The sequence below is a fragment of the Mesoplodon bidens genome (genome assembly GCF_964165515.1).
Source record: "Mesoplodon bidens genome assembly, chromosome: 8".
In the NCBI taxonomy this organism is placed as follows: domain Eukaryota; kingdom Metazoa; phylum Chordata; class Mammalia; order Artiodactyla; family Ziphiidae; genus Mesoplodon; species Mesoplodon bidens.
In genome coordinates, this window is record NC_138165.1 from 45,617,412 (window position 1) to 45,638,512 (window position 21,101).

Sequence of the window (21,101 nt, forward strand, 5' to 3'; positions counted from 1 at the left end):
TGTGAAGCTTAAAGAGTAAACTAGGGAACTTTACTGTAGTCATGTGTAACCCAAAACTAACCTATTTAAGCTGCATTCATTCATCAACATTTAATGAGCTCTGCTCTGTGGGGTATGGTTTTCATTGGTAGATTTATTCTTGAACATTGTAAGAAAAATTCAATATAAAGAGTCCTATGAAAACTCACTATTTACTATAGTAATCATTTAGTAAAATAAAGTATCCATCTGTAATCCAAATTACTAAAGTTAATGCAGTGCACCCAGTTTTGGAGTCAAATTGGTGAGGATTGAAATACTGCTTTGCCACTGTGCAATTTAAGATCTGCCCACCAAAATGCTTAACTTTGCCGTGTCTACATCAGTAAAATGAGAAGAAAAACAGCACCATCAAAGTCCAATAAATGATAAACATTATTACCTAGTGCCTAGCACAAATCCTGGCACATAGTAGTTATTTAATTGGTGTTTATTACATGAATACATGAATACATTACATTAATTGAAAAATCAGGTTTTTTTCTGAAATACATGAGCTAGTTTAAAGTTTGTCATTTAAAAATTGTGGAGTATGAGGGTTCTGAGAGACATTTGAAACATTACCCAACATGATAACTATTTTACTGGATTCATTTAAAGAAAGGTAGTCTTTGAGATTGTTTTAGCTTTTTAGTCCTATGTTGCTAAAAGATCCCATGATGGACTTTTCAACAGTTAATAGATGGTAAAAGAAAATTTTTTTTAAGATTATTTCATCCCATCATTAGTTCAGATACAATAAAAATATATAGCTAATAACATACTCCATGACCATCACGAAATCTACTACCTTTGCATTCAGACCTACTCCACAAAATTATACAATTGTATTAACTAAGAGGTGCTTTTAATCCTTTAACAGACCAAAGGCTTTATCTGTACATATAGATACATGCTTTCCAGTGAGCTGTGCAGAGTTCCTACCATTTAGGACCAAGCCAACTGCTTTTCAGATGAGAAAATTGAGCCCCTTCAAGTTAAAATGAAAAGAGAGGGTCAACATAGTGTAACAGAGGCTGATTGCTAAGGTTTGAATCCTGACCCTACAACTTCTTAGCTGTGTGACTGGCAAGTCACTCAACCTCTGTGCCTCAGTTTCCTTTGCTGCAAAATGAGAGTAATTGTACTTGCCTCATGGACTTGTGAGGTATATGTAAGTTAATATCAATTCATGGAAACTGCTTAAACAATGAGTGTGTACATACTATAAATATTCAGAAAATGTTAGCCATAGAAACATTGGTTTCTCAGGTTTAAGTAAAACAACATGTTATAAAACCATGAATACTTCCCATCCCCTCCAAAAAAAACCACCACTTTTTCACTGAAATGGGTTTCCTAGCCCACATTAGAAGTATGAGACTACAGTCCATCAGCAATAATTTAATGTTATATTTCTCAAAGTGTGGTTCCAAGATCATTGCATCAAAATCACTGGAAATCTTCTCTATATGCAAATATCTGGTCTATACCTCTCAGACCTACTGAATCAGAAGTTCTTAGACAAGTCCAGTAATCTGCATTTTTAATATGCACCTGAATGATTCTTTTCAATACCAAAGTCTGAGATTCCTACTGTGTTCAAGGCACAAGTTTTCTTTAACTTTTGTAGGACAGCTCTTAACTATTATTTGTAATTGGAATACAAAAATCTATTTTTGAAAAAACCCACCCATGTATGGCAGAAATTGTTTGCCTATATTTCAAAGCAGATTCATGGAGAGAAAACAAGTCTTTAGAAGCTCAAGAGCTACAAAGATAATTGAAACTGACAGCCTTGAGGAGCCAAAAGGGATATGACTGATTGTTATGCTTTAGGCCCTTTTGGAGAAGGAACATAATCACAAATTTAGAAAATTAATCCAGTTCAAATTCATCACCAGGGCTATTCATGGGCATGATTAAATGCTCTACTTTTCTTGATCACTGGATTAAGGAAATTTTTCTTAAACTGCCTATTCTAGTAAGCTAATATAACTGAAAAATTTAAATCCTCGAAGTGTACTATGGATAAAACAGAATTTTGACCTAAATTTGTAAGCTTCATTGTCAGCCCTCATATGATACTGGTAGAAATGTAAATTGGTACAATCTCTTGGAAGGACAATTTGCAGTATTTATCAAAATTACAAATTTCCAGAGTTTTTGATGCAAAAATTCCACTTCTAAGCGATTATCCTACAAATATGCTCATTCTTAAACAAAATAAAGTTTGGAGACATTTCGTTGCAGAATTGTTTGATTTGAAAAAAAAAGAGATTAGAAACAACCAATGAGGACATGTTAAATAGATTATGGTACATCTATATTGTATAGTACTAGTCAGCTAACTATATACTTACTAATATGTAGTGAAATCCAAAATATTTTAATGGAAAAAAATGTTTCACTAAAAGGAATCAGACATCCTTAGAGAAATGACTAACACCAGGGCTGGGGATGAGAAAGTATAAGAAAAGCCTGGAATATCTTTTTTGTGCCAGAAAGTATACAGTGCTTAAAAATGTTGGGAACATGTTTAAAGGACTCAGGAGCCAGCTTGAAAGGCTCCCACTGGCTGAATCTGGAACAGTGGATTATAAACCATTGAATAAAAAAAGAATCCATGAGCCCATACTGATACTTAAAATATAAATAAATAAAGAGAGGAGAAGGAATGACAGAGTTAGGAAATTGAGATTTTGCAACCATGATAGTAATAATTGATTAAGGCAATAATCATCAGTAAGTGTTAAAACCATTGAGCAAAAGTCTCATGGGGGGCACAGTCTCAAAGTATCTCCTCATAAGCAAATGAGAAGAGATAAATGGCAGCTTTACAATGGAGACACCTATGAAAATCACCAAAACTTGCACAAACTAGTATCACTGAGATTCCCTGAGGTAAGTCACTGGGGAAGCAACATCACTTCTACAGTGTGCCTACCAAAAATTCATAACCTGAATCTCTCCATGAAGAAAGAATCAGAAAAATACATATTGAAGGTTGTCCAATAAAAACAAAAGTCAGGGACTTCCCTGGTGGTGCAGTGGTTAAGAATCGGCATGCCATTGCAGGGGACACGGGTTCGAGCCCTTGTTTGGGAAGATCCCATATGCTGTGGAGCAACTAAGCCCGTGTGCCACAACTACTGAAGCCCGCACGCCTAGAGCCTGTGCTCTGTCACAAGAGGAGCCACTGCAATGAGAAGCCTGCGCACCACAACGAAGAGTAGCCCCCGCTCACCGCAACTAGAGAAAGCCCATGCGCAGCAAGGAAGACCCAATGCAGCCAAAAATAAATAAATTAATTTTTTAAAAAAAGTCAAACAACAAACTGGCCTATATTCTTCAAATGACAAGGTCATGAGGAACAAAGGAAAGCAGAGGAACCATTTCAGAATAAAGAAGATACAAGAGCCATGACAACTAAATGCATGCACGATCATGGATCAGTACATTTTGGAAACAATAAATTTTGCTTTAACTCATACAACTCAATATCAAAAACACAAACAACTTGATTAAAAAATGGGCAGAAGACTTGAAAATACATTTTTCTAAAGAAGACCTACAGATGGCTAACAGGCACATGAAAACATTTTCAGCATTGAATAATTATTAGTGAAATGCAAATCAAAGCCACAGTGAGATATGACCTCACACTCATCAGAATGGCTACCATCAAAAAGTCTACAGAAAAAAAAAAAGTGTACAGAGGTTGGCGAGGAAGTGGGGAAAAGGGTACCCTTGTATACTGTTGGTGGAAATGTAATTTGGTGTAGACACTATGGAAAACAGTATGGAGGTTTCTCAAAAAACTAAAAATAGAACTACCACATGATCCAGCAATTCCACTTCTGGGTGTGTATCCAAAAAAACCCAAAAATACTAACTCAAAAAGATACATGCACTCCAACATTCATAGCAGTATTATTTACAATAGCCAAGATATGGAAGTAACCCAAGTGTCCATCAACAGATGAATGGATAAAGAAGACGTAGTATATAAGATGTAATATATATATACATATACATATACACAATGCAATATTAGTCATTAAAAAGAATGAAATTGTACCATTTGCAATAACATGGATGGACCTAGAGGGTATTATGCTTAGTGAAATGTCAGACAGCAAGACAATACTTTATGTTATCATTTATATGAGGAATCTAAAAAATAACACATATATAACAAAACAGAAACAGATCCACAGATATAGAGAACAAAGTGCTTAAAGTGGTTACTAGTGGGGAGAGGGAAAAGGGAAGGGGCAAGATAGGGGTATGGGGTTAAGAGATACAAACTACTATGTATAAAATAAATAAGCAAAGATGTACAGCACAATGAAATATAACCATTATTTTGTAATAACTTTAAATGGAGTATAATCTATAAAAATATTGAATCACTATGCTGTACACCTGAAACTAATATTATATTGTAAATCAACTATACTTCAATTAAAAAAATTTTTTTTGCTTTAAAGGAGTAGTGAAATTTGAACAAAGATTTGTTACAACAAATACGTTTTTTTGTTTGTTTTTTGTTGTTGTTTTTTTGGGTTTTTTTTTTGCGGTACGCAGGCCTCTCCCTGTTGTGGCCTCTCCCGTTGCGGAGCACAGGCTCCGGACGTGCAGGCCCAGTGGCCATGGCTCACGGGCGCAGCCGCTCCGTGGCATGTGGGATCTTCCTGGACTGGGGCATGAACCCATGTCCCCTGCATCGGCAGGCGGACTCTCAACCACTGCGCCACCAGGGAAGCCCCAACAAATACGTTTGATAACTGTATTGTAGTTATGTAAGAAAATCAGAATGAGAAATTCTCACAAATTTAGGGAAAGATCGATTTTTCTGTAGCCATAGAACAAAAGTCACAATCAGAACACATTCAGTTGATAAGCACAACTCATCTCCATGAACCTGCTTTTGTAAGCCAACTGATCATCATTAGCCTCTTGCGTATTACAGTCAGCTGATCAGGCATGAATTCACTCCAGAAAAGATGCCTTTGAGTACCAACCAGTCAACAATTGTCACTCAAGTAACCAAGCTTTTAAGGATCATGCCAACCCTTTTATGCCTCTCAAAGCCCACCCATCCTGAACTCCACGCCTTCCAAAAACCCTATGAGTCCAGTAGTTGGCTTTGCTCAGACTCTGTCTGACCAGCATAGCTCTAGATTACTATAGTAAGCAGTAAATTTCAGCTTTGTCTTTTTATTTCAGATATCAATGGCAGTCTCATTATCCTTTGGTAATTCTGGAATTTCCACCAAGGTTTTTTTTTTTTTATTAGTTTCTGCTTTATAACAAAGTGAATCAGTTATACATATACATCTGTTCCCATATCCCTTCCCTCCCTCCCACCCTCCCTATCCCACCCCTCTAGGCGGTCACAAAGCACCAAGCTGATCTCCCTGTGCTATGTGGCTGCTTCCCACTATCTATCTACCTTATGTTTGGTAGTGTATATATGTCCATGCCTCTCTCGCTTTGTCACAGCTTACCCTTCCCCCTCCCCATATCCTCAAGTCCATTCTCAAGTAGGTCTGTGTCTTTATTCCTGTTTTACCCCTAGGATCTTCGTGACTTTTTTTTTTCTTAAATTCCATATAAATGTGTTAGCATACGGTATTTGTCTTTCTCTTTCTGACTTACTTCACTCTGTATGACAGACTCTAGGTCTATCCACCTCATTACAAATAGCTCAATTTCATTTCTTTTTATGGCTGAGTAATATTCCATTGTATATATATGCCACATCTTCTTTATCCATTCATCTGATGATGGACACTTAGGTTGTTTCCAAAACTCGTTTGACAGTATTCCAGGTAAGCTCTGGGCCAACAGGTACACTTACTGGTCCAAACTTTGCCATTAGGTCAGCTGCCAGATGAGTCAGTCTCAACCACCTGAGCTCTACTTTCATTGAATTCTCATTACTGTATGTATTCTTTTAGCCTGGGATGTATAACCAAGTAGTTTTTTTGCATAAGATCATTACGCTTAGGTCTTTGTTCTAAGTAATTAGACCTTTTGGTTTGGAATAGAGCCATTTGGTAGTTACACTGAGAAGTTTAATAAGGTTAATAGACCTTTTGCTTTGGAGGTCTACCATTTAAAAATGTTTGCCATTAACCTGCATATTCTCCTGCTGCTTACTTTGGTTTTGTTTTGTTTTTCAGAAATTTTTAAATATTTACTTTTAGAATTCATTTAAAAACAATAATCAGCCCACTATATGTTAATGTAAATATTATATTTTAATTACAACAAGATTTTATGAAAAAAATTAGAAGCATGACATTATGTTTTACTTTTTTGTCTGGTTTAATAGAAGACTGCTAAGTTCTCCGAAAGGCTTCTACCTTTAATTTATTGTGCTGTGTAGTTTTGTTGAAGAGTAGGAAGAAAATCCAACCTGGCATAGGTATGTAGTTGGAAGAAGCAGTATTTTAATAGCCTTTTCAGATAATTGTGGATATTCTCCTTTTATGTAACACCAAAATTTGACAAGCAGTAGTTTCTCAAAGATTAATTGCAATGCGGAATCTGAAATCATACCAGTGAACTTTTTATACTCTGTTACATTAAAATACTTTGGTGTATCTTGAATTTTGAATGGATCTTTTACCCATGCATGATTTTATGTTAGTATGCATTGGTCACTTGAAAAATATTGTCATTGAATAATGTGCATCTTCCAAATGTTGACACATTTCGTTATACGTTACCAAATATCACCTTTGTTAATATCACTACTAATCTCATCAGAAAGTTCCTTCTATTGGTATATACTTAGTGGAATTCCTGGGTCACAGGAAATGAGAACATTTCACTTTATAAGGCTATGACAACTTATTTTCCAAAGTACTATTCCTAATTTACAATCCTACAAGCAATCTTATAGGAGAGCTCAACATTTTTTCCATCATTTGATAGTTTTGAACATTGGCATAAAAGAGTAACTTGTGGTGGTCTTGATCTGCATTTTTCTTTCTTTTTTATAAAAATAAATTTATTTATTTATTTTTGGCTCCGTTGGGTCTTCGTTGCTGCACACAGGCTTTCTCTAGTTGTGGTGAGCGGGGGCTACTATTCTTTGCAGTGCGCGGGCTTCTCGTTGTGGTGGCTTCTCTTGTTGTGGAGCATGGGCTCTAGGCATGTGGGCTTCAGTAGTTGTGGCACACGGGCTCAGTAATTGTGGCTTACAGGCTCTAGAGTGCAGGCTCAGTAGTTGTGTGCACAGGCTTATTTGCTCCACGGCATGTGGGGCCTTCCTAGACCAGGGGTCGAACCCATATCCCCTGCATTGGCAGGCGGATTCTTAACCACTGTACCACCAGGGAAGCCCTTGCATTTTTCTGAAAATGAATTTGAGCAACTTTTCATATTTATTCTATTTTGTGAAATAGATGTCGTGCCTTTCATTTCTCCCTTTTTTTCTAACAGCTTTATTGAGATAATTTACGTTCCTTACAATTTACCCATTTGAAAGGTACAATTCAGTGGTTTTAGTATGTTCACAAATTTGTGCAACCATCACTAAAATCCATTTTAGAACATTTCATCACCCCCAAAAAAACTCTATACTTTTTAACTATCACCCCACTCTCCCCCAAACACTCCCCTCTCACTCCCAAACAACCACTAATATAATATCTGTCTCCATAGATTTGTCTATTCTGGACATTTTATTTAAATGGAATCACATAATACATGACCTTTTGTGACTGGCTTCTGGCACTTAGCATTTTGTTTTCTAGGTTCATCCATATTATATAGCATGTGTTAGTACTTCATTCCCTTTTATGGCCAAATAATATTCCATTGGATGGATATACCACATTTTGCTTATGCATTTATCAGTTGATACATATTTGAAGTTAAATTAAAATCCTAGTGTATCAGTTACATCTCAATAAAAAAATCCTGGTCTAGAGCTAAATTAAGGGCTATACAGGCATGCCTTGGAGATATCACAGGTTTGGTTCCAGACACCACAGTAGACTGAATATTGCAATAAAGCAAGTCACATGAATTTTTTGGTTTCAGTCCATTTAAGGTTATAATTACACTATACTACAGTCTATTAAGTGTGCAATAGCATTATACCTTTTAAAAATGCACATCCTTAATTAAAAATCAATGCTGTTGAAAGAATGGTGCCAATAGACTTGCTCACTGCAGGATTGCCACAAACCTTCAATTTGTAAAAAATGCAGTATCTGCAAAGCTGAGTAAAGTGAAGTGCAAAAAAATGAGGTATACCTGTAATTAAAGAATTTCCTAATCTCCAGCAGTACAGGCAAATTTTTGCTATAGAATCTGGAACTCTTAAAGATACTTATTATCATGGGCTACAGATCTGTACCAACTAATTTAGTTACTTATAAGCCCTTCCGAAGGGAAAAATGTCTAAAATCATCAAGGCATGAAAGAGGAGATTTTTTAAAACTCAGCTGTGAAAATTTTTTAAATATAAAAAGAAAAAATATAAAGCAATTAATAGAAGCCTCTATTTTAAGGGTAGACTGGACAAAGATTCAATGTTGTAACTTAAACACACCTCAGGAAACTTTCAAAAAGTATTCTGGGTTACATTCAGTATCTGGAATTAAAGAAGCCTTGTCTTCTCTTTTTTGTAGATTTAATAAAAATTAAATTAATTAAAATGTAAAATTGCTAGTTTAGAAAATATCTAATATGCGGCTCAATGTTTCCAGATAGCTTTAAAAAGTAAACAGGCTAGAAATCAATATATTGTATGGCTCTGTAGATGAAATACCCCAAAGTGTCTCTGTTCTCTAAGATGTGAGAGCCTACAGATAAGGATACGTGTAAATATAGTGAATAGAAGGACCATTAAAGAAACTATGTACCATGCCAGGTAAGAAACAGGACAGCTATTCAAAAATCTATCCAGTGATATGGCTCCAGCGTAAACAAGAGCACCCAACAATTAGCAATCCTTTTTCTATTTCCCTATATTTTATATAGTTATCACTTTATCATTAGTTCCACCTCTATATCAGAGTAAAAGATTGTCTAAAAAGCAAGAAGAAAGGCAAGTTGACTTCTCATGAAAAAAGAAAACAAAAAATTTTGTATTAAAGTAAAAATGATAGTGCCATGTTGGTTTTTTTAAAAGAAGACAAGAAAAATTTGAATGTGTATAGTAAATTGTGGAGGACTTGAGAAGAAATAAACTTTATTTACCTTGGTTTAATAGAACCACTCAGGTAGTCAAAATCTCTAACAATTCAGTGTCTCAACTATAACTGATATTTTGAGATCATTATCAGAGGGATATTCTTTATTCTCTGTGATACAACATTGTGAAGAAAGTAATCAACAGAGCAAGCCTGAACTGCTATCCTTGGAAAAGCCTGTTTGCAAGGTTGAGCCTTGACTGGCATCCAGGAACTTAAATTTCAGAAGGGTTCCCAACATCAACTGATGAGAATGACTCACTAAACTGTTTGTACAAACAATATGGTTTCTGCTGAACCTTGCTTTTCCTTCTGGGTGTCTGGAATTTGGGTACATGCCAGACAGTGGGGCCTATGTGATTAGCCCCCAATAGAAACCCAGGGTACTGAGTCTCAAGCTTCTGTGGTTAGTGACATTTCACACAACATTTCATACGTGTTGTCACAGCTCATCACTAGGGAAATTAAGCATGTCTTGTATGACTCCATTGGGAGAGGACCCTTGAAAGCTTACATCTGGTTTCCCACAGACTATGTCTAAGTGCCTTTTCCCTTTGCTGATTTTCTTCTAGATTGTCTATATCCCTTAGCCATGAATACAACTATATGCTGAGTCCTCTCAGTCCTAGTGAATCATTTTACCTGGGGTGGTCTTGGGGATCTCTAACCCAAACATCTATAAATATAGTAAGTAAGATCTACTTTTAGACAAAAATATACTGCAGCTCTTATACTTGATTGGATTATAGTTCATCTAGATATGGGAATGTATGTGGTTCTAGAAAGTACCAAAAAGATAGCTATGGTACCAGAATTCTTATGGATGAAAGATTCCACTGATATAGGCAGATTAACTTGGAGCAGAGTCCATAAGATTACAGATTGATTTTTTTCCTTAATTGCATCATTTATTTATTTATTTATTTTGTACAAACATGAAAATGTTAGGCCACACTCTATGGATTTTAACTCACTAAAACACCATTGCCTATAAAACCTATCTTTTTTTTTTTTTTTTTTTTTTTTGGTACGCGGGCCTCTCACCGTTGTGGCCTCTCCCGTTTTGGAGCACAGGCTCCGGACACGCAGGCTCAGCGGCCATAGCTCACGGGCCCAGCTGCTCCGCGGCATGTGGGATCTTCCTGACCGGGGCACGAACCTGCGTCCCCTGCATCGGCAGGTGGACTCTCAACCACTGCGCCACCAGGGAAGCCCAAAACCTGTCTCTTAAAGAAGCAAAATAAATAATTCTCTGTCCCGCTGAGTAATTACAGGCCTCAACTAATAAGTCAAAATAGCCTCAGATCTTCTACTAGACCTTTTAGTCTAATGGTGGCACACGTACTCAATCACTATTGCTAGCAGAAACCACTTGTTTTTTACTTATTGATTAACTAATTATGAATTATCATCACTTTCTCCTTCTCATGTAACCAAATACTGGTGTAGCACTCTTAATCCAGCAACTCCATAACCCTGTGAAGAAGAATCCCGTACTTGTGTTCCTGTAAATCAAGAAGACAACCATGATCAGAACAGAATTTTTGACACTATAGTATCAAATCCTTACTCAGTATTGTTTGTTGAAGGGTTTTATGTTAAAAATATGAAAAAATATCAGGCTAATATACAAAAAATAGTCCTGTTTCTCTTATAAAATTTCTTACCAAAAGCCAAATTGTTCACATATGTGAACCATGGTTCTTTCTAGGGTGTATTAAATGGTTAGTATAAATGTGTATATATATATATATATATATATATATATATATATATTACACTAAGATTAGTAGCTTTTAGAATAATTCACTTCTTTAAAAGGATATACAAATGCAAAGATTTCTAAGGTATCCTGTAAAATTGAATAACAAACACATCAATTACCTGGTGTCTTCATGTTAAAACAATTGTTGTCATAAAGCCAGACACTCATAGTAGAAGAGATATTACAGAAGTTAGTATACTATACTATAATCATTATGGAAATATTTTGCATATACAGAAATACATTAACAGATTGTCATGCTAAACAGATTTCTCTGATTAAAATCATTATTCAGGGACATCATTAAAACATCAAAAACAAAAATAGTAACAATAAATTGATGTAGAAGTTCAAAGATTTCATCACAGATGGGCAAAATCTGGATACCCGAATTCTGAAGATAAACACTGGGAATGATTAAGTTACAAGATCTATGAGGATAAAATCTGGCAAATCCACAATGGCCACCTGATAAGCACCCAGTAACACCCCAAATGAACACTTGTGGAAATCTTCCCTCAAACAACCCATCCACAGTCGGGATAAATTGGCCACAGAATCAAACCATTATGAGAACACTTCCAGGAACAGAGGATTTAGCCAGTTCATGCCCTATCTGAAAACCAATTAACCTGGAAAAGTTGTAAAGATAAGGCAAAGACTAAGATCATGCCCTAAAAGATCCTTTGAGATCACTGAATGAATTGTAGCAATTGCTTCCCTCTATCATTTATGAATGTATACTATTAATAGTACATTTGTTTCCTGGGTAGGTTAAAACATTTGCTTGTTGAAAAGCCACAGCATTCACCATGGTTAAAATATTTACCATTAGATCTTGTATTTCCTGTGTAGAACATTTCGTCTTGTTTATCCAGCAGTATGGGGATACATTTAATTAGAAGTTATTCATGATTTTTTAGTAACACAGGATTTTGCTTACTCCAAAACCTTATTGTCTGTATCACTGACAATCCTCTAGAAAAATATAAAGGACCTTGACACAACTGAAAAGTTACATCTATTGGAGATCCTAAACTGACATTCTCCAGAGACCCTCCAGAAATTGATGGTTTCTGAAAGTGGACTGCTGTTTCAAGATATTAAGAATAAGCTGGTAACTACACACTGTGAAATGTGTTTTCACAAGACCATTGGGGGAGTTCCCTGGTGGCCTAGCAGTTAGGATTTTGGGCTTTCACTGCCGTGGCCCAAGTTCAGTCCCTGGTTGGGGAACTGAGATCCTGTGAGCCACATGGCTAAAAAATAATAATAATAATAATTCCCCAAACTGCTGGGACAATATTCTTCTATATAGCACACTTAAGAAAAGTACTTTTATATAATTATGCTTTTTATTCTTTAGTGATTTAAAGTTGTGTGCTTTTGACTCAGTCTGTTATGTTACCCTAACCAATAATAATGATGTGCTTATATGTAAGCTTTACCAAAAACAGTCACCACCTCTCCTCAATAAAGCTGGAAAAGAATAAAATTAAATAAATAAATAAATATTTTTTTAATGCTGGAAAAGAAAAAAATTAAAAATAAAAACGATCACTTTTCTAATTCTGTAATTGAGCTCTCCTAAGCTTGGCTAATACAGCCAGTTTGAAAATAATTGAAGGTATGTTACATAATAAAACTATAATAATTTATATTATAGATTATAAAATATATTTTATATATCAATAATTATATTAAAGTAATAACTATATATCAGTTAACAATATTTAAGATAGTATATTATATTAAATTATATTACAATATTATCTATAATATAATAATGAAGAAAAATATTCTTTTGCTGCAAGAGAGGGATATAACTATTCTTGGGCTGTAGCAGTAACTGTTTCTCATCACTACACCCAAAGACAATATATCTATAACTTCAAGATTGATTGTACCTTTTGGGCACCTCCTGGATTCTTTTTCCTATGTGAAAATCAGTCTCTTCAGTGCTGACCCAGAACCAAGTCTGTACAAGTGTTCTGTGGGGCTTTTTGTGAGATCATTCCATGAGTTTAACTCCCCAACACTCTCAATGAACTACATTTCTTAAAAAAGAATCTGAAAGATAAAACCCTTTTAGCAAAAGATTCCCCTAAATATTTTCCCCCCACCCACAAGCACAACTTGAGATGGTAATTAAAAATTTGTCCCTTCACACTAGCCCGACAGGCAATAGAACAGCATAGCCTTAATTTTTTTTGGTCAGCCAGGAGGGAGTCTGTGCCATTACTAAGACTTCTCATGCAGGGAATAACACTTTGGGTGAGATAAAACAATCTATAGCCAAGTTAAAAGAAAAAACAAACTGACTAAGGTAGACTCAGGGAGTTGTTAGGCTTTGTTTTATTCCTCGGGCTTGTAAAATCTTGGTTCACAGTTATGGAGTATCTTCCTTTCCCTTTTATTACCAATATTACAGGTACTTATAGTTTTACTTGTTTGTCTCACTGTTGTTCAGTGTCTGTTGTCCAAACTTTAAAATGATTCCACATAGCCACTGGGCTAACAGTGATTCAACAAATGATTCAAAGACAAAAACAAGATAAAATCACAATGATGAATGTGCAAATTGAAAATCATATCTCCATAAAGGGAACCTCAATATTCAAGAACCATGAACAACAATGGTGAAAATCTGGACTTTTGGTCCTTCTTTCAGCTTTGGCTGAATGAGGACGAAAAGAAAAGACTGAGAATAAAGGAGTCCCCACAAATGCAGGAAAACACTGCTTATTCAGAAGCCATGATACTAAGTAACCATCAGAACTGGTCTTAAACCTGTTCGATTGATCAGCTACTCACCTCAGTGAACAACAAACTGATCAATGTCAGGTCCTCACTTCTGACAGTCAGCCAGCCAGGTATGAGCTCAGTCCAGTAAACATGCCTTAGAGCGCCAGTCAACAACAGCCTCGCTAAGTCACCACACTTCAATTGCTGACGTTTATGCACGTACGCTTCTGAAAGCCTGCCAATCCCAAACATCCTATAAAAAAATCTCTTCCTGTAGTAAGCAAGAAATTCAACACTATTATATCGAGTGTTGGTCGTATCATCATTGGACAAATATCACACTGTTTTAAAGGATTTTAGAGTAAAACACGTGATGTCTGCAATTTAACTTCAGATGGTTCAGTATATTTGTTCATATCAGAGACAGAGAGGTAAAGCAAATGTGGTGAAAATATTAACAATATTTTGTGAGTACATCTAGGTGAGCATTCATTATAGTAGCCTGTAACTCTTCTGTAAGTGTTACCGAGTCCAACCTCGCCCTGCTCGCCACCCAACAGGCCAATGAGTCGGAGACGAGGTGTTGAGGCAAGGAAGACGACTTTATTCGTAAAGCTGGCAGACTGACAAGATGGCAGACTAGTGTCTCCTATAAACCATCCTATCGGGGTCTGGATGCCAGTTTCTTTTATAGAATCAGAGAGGGAGAGGTGGTGAGGAAGTAAAGTAAAAAGACAAAATAGAGAGGGAGAGGTGGTGGGAAAGTAAAGTAAAAAGGGGTCATCATTCTTACAAAACATCTGGAATGACCAGCCTAGATGAAGGGATGTGTTAATTTCTTCTTTCTAGCAGCCATTCACAGGTGGGCAGGGTCAGATTTTCTCCCTGGGAGCTGAACAGAGGCACTTTAGTTTAACATTGAGGCAGAGGGGTGGGGTTCCCTGAGGCAGGCCATTATGTATGATTATAATAACAAAAGCAATGAAAAGCAAAGGTTAAAGTAGAAGAAACAGACCAAACATGGAGTCCAATTTAGCTCTTCCCTGTTATATAAGTTTAATTTTTCAAAATTAAAAAATGTAAATAAGAGCAGTGACATCAGCAGAATGGTGGAATAGGAAATTCCAGGCCTTTGTTCCCCATGGAGACACTGACTTAACAACAATATAGGTGCCAAATTGCCTTTATGAGAATTCCAGAAACCAGGTAAGAGGTTGCAACGTGCCAAGTGAATGCAAGCCAAGAATAGACATAAGGAAGCAGGTAGGAAAGTTCTTATTTGCCTGTCCTAGTTCCTCCCCACCCCACCCCACCCCCACCCCCAGTAAAGCACCAGGCACTCCCAACTCTCAGATTCTCCCTTGAGAGGGAAACAGAAAAGTGGAATGTGCATCCAATGTTCTGGCTTTTCAGAGGGCTGCCCAAGGGACTGGTTTCTGTCTTGCCTGACTCAGTGTGCGGATGGGAAAAGAATGGATGTGTACTTTGAATACCAGGTTGGGGGCAGCTGAGAACAATGGCCAGCACAATAGCTTGTTACACTAGAGAGACTGCAGTACTGCAGACAGACACTAGGGAGAGAAGGAGATTATGGGCTTCTAAGCAGCAGAGGCAAACTTTAACTGGGAAATCACTTGCACAAGTCCAGAGAAGATGCATACCCAGAAGAGGTTTGAGAGGTTCCCAAATCTCTAGCTAAGCTGATTCATTTTTCAGATGCCCAGATCTCAACAGATGAGCACAAGACATACAAAGAAACAGGGAAACACGGCCAAATCAAAGGGAAAACGAGAATAGCCAAAACAACTTTGAAAAATAAGCAGAAATTTGTAAAACTTTCTGATTTCAAAACTTATTATAAAGCTTCATGGGACTTCCCTGGTGGTCCAGTGGCTAAGATTCCGCACTCCCAATGCAGGGGGCCCAGGTTCAATCCCTGGTCAGGGAACTAGATCCCACATGCCACAACTAAGAGGTCGCACGCTGCAACTAAAGATCACGCGTGCCGCAACGAAGAGCCTGCGTGCCACAACTAAGACCCAGTACAGCCAAATAAATAAATAAATATTTTAAAAAAATAAAGCTTCTGTAACCAAGTGAATGTGGTATTGGTATAAAGATAGACCTATAGATCAATGGAACAGAGTTCAAAAATAGACCTACCCATGTATAGTCAATTGAATTTCCACAAAGATGCCTATGCAATTCAGTGGGAGAAAGGATACTCTTTTAAAGAGTGATGCTAGAACAATTGGATATCCATATGCAAAAGAAAGAAAGAAAAAAGGAAGGAAGGAAGGAAGGAAGAAAGAAAGACCATTACCTTATACCATTTAGAAAAATAGCTCATATTAACTGACCTAAAGGTCAAAATAAAACCTATGAAATTTCTGGAAGAAAATATAGGAGAAAATCTTAGTAACTATGGAGTAAGCAAATATTTCCTAAATAGGACTTAAAAAACATAAACTATAAAGGGAAAATGATACATTAGACTTCATTAAAATATAAAACTTTGCTCTTCCAAAAATACTGTTAAGAGAATGAAAGAACAGCCTGATAGAAATATTTGCAAAACATATACCAAAGGACTTATATCCAGAACAAAGAACTCTTAAAACTCAATAATAAAAAAGACAAAGAAATAAAATTTTTAAATGGGCAAAAGAATTGGGCACTTCACTAAAAAAAGGTGTATGGATGGCAAATAAACACATGAAAAGGTGCTCAACATTGTTAGCCATTAGGGAAATGCAAATTAATACCAGTCAATATTTGCTAGAATAGCTAAAATTTTAAAAAAGAAAGAAAAAACCCCCACCACACCAAGTTTGTTTGTTTGTTTTAATATTTATTTATTTGGCTGCATCAGGTCTTAGTTGAGGCATGTGGGATCTTTAGTTGCGGCATGTGGGATCTAGTTCCCTGACCAGGGATCAAACCCAGGCCCCCTGCACTGGGAGTGTGGATTCTTAGCCACTGGACCACCAGGGAAGTCCCACCACACCAAGTTTTGATGATGATATGACCAGCTAGAATTTTATTCATTGCTGGTGGGAATGCAAAATAGTAGACATTTTAGAAGACAGTAGGTAGATTCTTAAAAAGTTAAATGTAAATTTACCATACAACCCTGGAATTTCAGTCCTAAGTATTTACCTAAGAGAAATGAAAATATCTGTCAACATGAAAACTTGTATATGAATGTTCATAACAGCTTCATTCATAGTAGCCAAAAACTGGAAAAAGCACATGTCCATCAACTGGTGAATACCAACAATTTGTGGTATGCAGTGGAACAGTACTCAGCAATAAAAAGGAATGATACAAACAACAACATGAAATAATCTCAAAATCGTTGTGCTAAATGAAAGAAGCCAGGCACAAAAGACTACATACTCTATGATTCCATGTCATTGAAATTCTAGGAAAGACAGAATTGTAGTGACAAAAAGAAAAAACTCAGTTATTGTCAGGGGCCAAGGGATGGCAGGAGAGGATTGACTACAAAGAGGCACAAGGTCACAATTTTAAAAGGTAGACATATTCTATATCATGTTTATTGTGGTGGTTATATGAGTATATATATTTATCAAGGATTATTGAATTATACACATAAATTTGATGAATTGTATTTTATGTATAATATAAATAAAATTAAGAGAGGAGTGTGTATAATATGCTACAAAAAAAATTTGAGTGGGGAAGGGAAAAAATATGCATTTACATACACTGTCTTTTGAAGGATATTGAAGACACTGGAAATAGCTCTTGAGGACCAGAAATGGGTAGATGGAGAAACAGGATAGGAGGAAGAATATTCATAATACATCATCTGTAAATTCTTAAGTTTTGTTAATATGAGCAGATAAACTAGCCCCAAATTAAATTAAATTGAAAGCAAAAAGAGGAAAAGAAAAATCTTAGTTGACTAGATGAAGAGCTGTATTAAGTAGATGATCAACAGTGCTGAAGATACTGCCAGTTTAGGCAGAGCATACATGTTGCTTTTCCCCATAGCAATAACACTTTAGCTGGAACACTGATGTTCATCTAGCACTGCATTGTCCTCTTTAGCACTTTTAAACTTGATTACCTGTAACTTTTAAATTGAAAAAAAAAACCCAACTCATTACAATTCTCATCATTTTTACCTTCTAACATTGCTCTTTCTGGTTTTGCAAGAAACAGCTCATATACTGAAGCAATTTTTCCTACTTCTGCCTACAATATGTGAATAAACTGTCAATGAGGCATACTTATCAGGTATATAAACATACTGCTAAGTGATTCCTATTCACTGTAGCAGGGATAGAACTTCAAAAAGCAATATGAAAATTAGTTTTCGTACTGTATTGTACATGTAATTTTATTTTAAATGAACATCTTGACTCAGTTAAATCTAATACCATGTAACTTTTCTTTTGACATCATGAGAACTACTGTGAGGTTACTAATACTTAGGCAAGTAATAGTCCTATTTATAATTGTTTGACAGTCAAATAAGTGCTCAAAAACTGTTTTATATTTTATGAATACTGCTAAGGATGTGGCTTTCTCAGTGGAGGCCCAAGAGCCTGTGTTTTTAGGGAGTTTACTTTTATATATTGAGGTTTTGTGGGATGTGATTTCTTCTTGTGGTTTTCTTTGCTGGGAATTTGTTCAGAAGGAAATTAAATAGCTGTGGATATATATTTTAGACATTTAAAAACAGCACAAGACATGAAAACAATTTGCCTTCAAAATAAATTTTTTTTGAGGGGAATGAGTTGTAAAACATATTCTGAAAAAACTTCCTTTCCAAAAAATTTTCTTCAAAAAAATCTGAACTCAAATGTTATATTAAATAAAGTATTGAATATGTACGTATGTACATGTATAAGCATTAGTCAATTTGTTTTATTTTCAGAGAATGATATTGATATCAAGATCACATTCAATTGAAAGTAAGTAAAACTTAAAAAAAAGAAACCTCCCAAACCCACACATAAACATGACAAAGAAAAAAAATAGAGAAAAAAACCTACAGATACATCTAAGCAGGTATTAAACTGAAAACATTCAAGTGAAGTGGAATTGCTAGGACATGAAGAATACTAGAGTAGACATGCAAAAGATGCTAAATTGAATAAAGAAAATCAAGTTTTAAAAAATGTTCTACAAGGTCACTTTTTTTTTTTTTCTCGGTACGCGGGCCTCTCACTATTGTGGCCTCTCCCGTTGCGGAGCACAGGCTCCGGACGCGCAGGCTCAGCTGCCATGGCTCACGGGCCTAGCCACTCTGCGGCATGTGGGATCTTCCCGGACTGGGGCACGAACCCGTGTACCCTGCATTGGCAGGCGGACTCTCAACCACTGCACCACCAGGGAAGCCCAAGGTCACTTTTTTTTTTTACTAAAATTGTTATTAAAGATTATCTATCTATATATATATATTATAATTCTTCCTTTCCAAGTATTTCTATAGATCTTAGAATATGATCATAATGTATCCTAAATCTCAGTAGGAAGGCTTGGAAATAATTCAGTCAAATCTCTAGAAGTCATTATAAACCATCTCTGATCCTGTGTATAATATTCTCATATAATACTCTCACTATACCATTGAGATATAGGGGAATCTGGGTCAGTGTTAATAGATAACATTTAACATCATTCTAAATATTCCATACATCTGAATATTATTTTCAGGAAAATCTTAGAGGATTTATATTCATTATCATCAATAATAATACCTTATATCCTAGAGTGCATTGTAATTTTCAAGTTAATACACATTCTTCAATTTACTATTTAAATTCCATTATCAAAATTTCCAAAGAACAAAAAAAGTTAATTCTGATAAAGACCAAAAAGCCTGTGGAGGGAATATAGTCAATAATATTGTAATAACTTTGTATGGTGACAGGTGGTAACTAGACTTAAAATGGTGATCATTTTGTAATGTATAAAAATATCAAATCACAATATTGTACACCTGAAACTAATATAATATTGTAAGTCAGTTACACTTCAATTTTTAAAAACTGGGGTGGGGGGGAAGACCAAAAAGACTATGGGTGGGAGGAAAAGAGTAAAAAAAATACTGGAAAAAAAAATTCATGATCAAGGAAGTAAAAAAAGTTTACATGTAGGCAGGAAAACATATGAACAGAGAAATGTTATACTAGCCTTAAATAATATTCCCCTAAATTAATTTCTCTGAGTTTAGAAAATAGCTATCTTCTGTTTACAGCTTCTTATTGTTTATGCTTTGTCATCTAGAATTAGACTTTTATTTCTAAGTCTAACCCTGCATGAAACTGATTAAAAGGTGTATCACCTTTATATCACTGCTCCCCCCCAAATTGTAACATACATAGTAGCTTAAAACAACATGAATTTATTATCTTACAGTTCTGTAGTTCAGAAGTCCAATGGGACTCTTTGAGCTAAGATCAATGAGTCAGCAGGGATGCATTCCATCTGGAAGTTCTAGGGGAGAATCTCTTTGCCTTTTCCAGCTTCCAAAAGCCACTCACAATCCTTGGCTCATGGCACATTTCCTCCATCTTCAAAGCCATCAATGTTCCATCTTTCTGACTTTGCTTCTCTTGTCACATCTTTTTTCTGACTCTCTTTTTCTTAAGCCTCCCTCATCCACTTTTAAGGACCCCTGTGATCACATTGGGCCCACCTGGACAATCCAGGATAATATCCCATGTTAAGGTCCTTAACTTAATTACTTGTGCAAAGTCCCTTTTGTCACCTAAGGTAACATATTCACAGGTTTTGGGGATTAGGATGCAGACATCCTGGGAAGGAACACTGTTCTGCCTGCCACAAAAGGTTATATTTAATATCTCATTCTCTGACCACTACCTACTATCTCTCCAGTGCGTCCCCTTCCGTACTCTGATTTGATAATTCTTTGAGCCCACCACTTTTCTACTGTCTCTCATTTCCTTACTGTCCTCTCTTCACCCCTTATCACACTAAATTCCTTGGGTTATCATTGCCGTCCCTTCTTACCCATATCCTCTACTCCCTTGCCCCTGTCTTATTATACTCACTTGGCAAAACTGACCCTGCTGACTCCTGCTCTCTCACTAATCTGTCTTTGTCCCCTGTAGCTGAACATGGCCAGAGGAAAAGAGACTCGCTGACCAATCTCCTGTTAAAGTCCATACCACAAAGGTCAAATGGACCCTTAATGCTGCTGGTTAATGACCTGCTATTTTCCTAGTCCATTCACTTTCTCACTCCCCTAGAGGATGTCTTTGTAGTCTGAGTGAGTAGTGCAGCCCACCAGCCATCCAGGCCACCACCCCCCCATTAGTGTCGTAAAGTCCAGCTTATCTCCCTCAAAAACATTT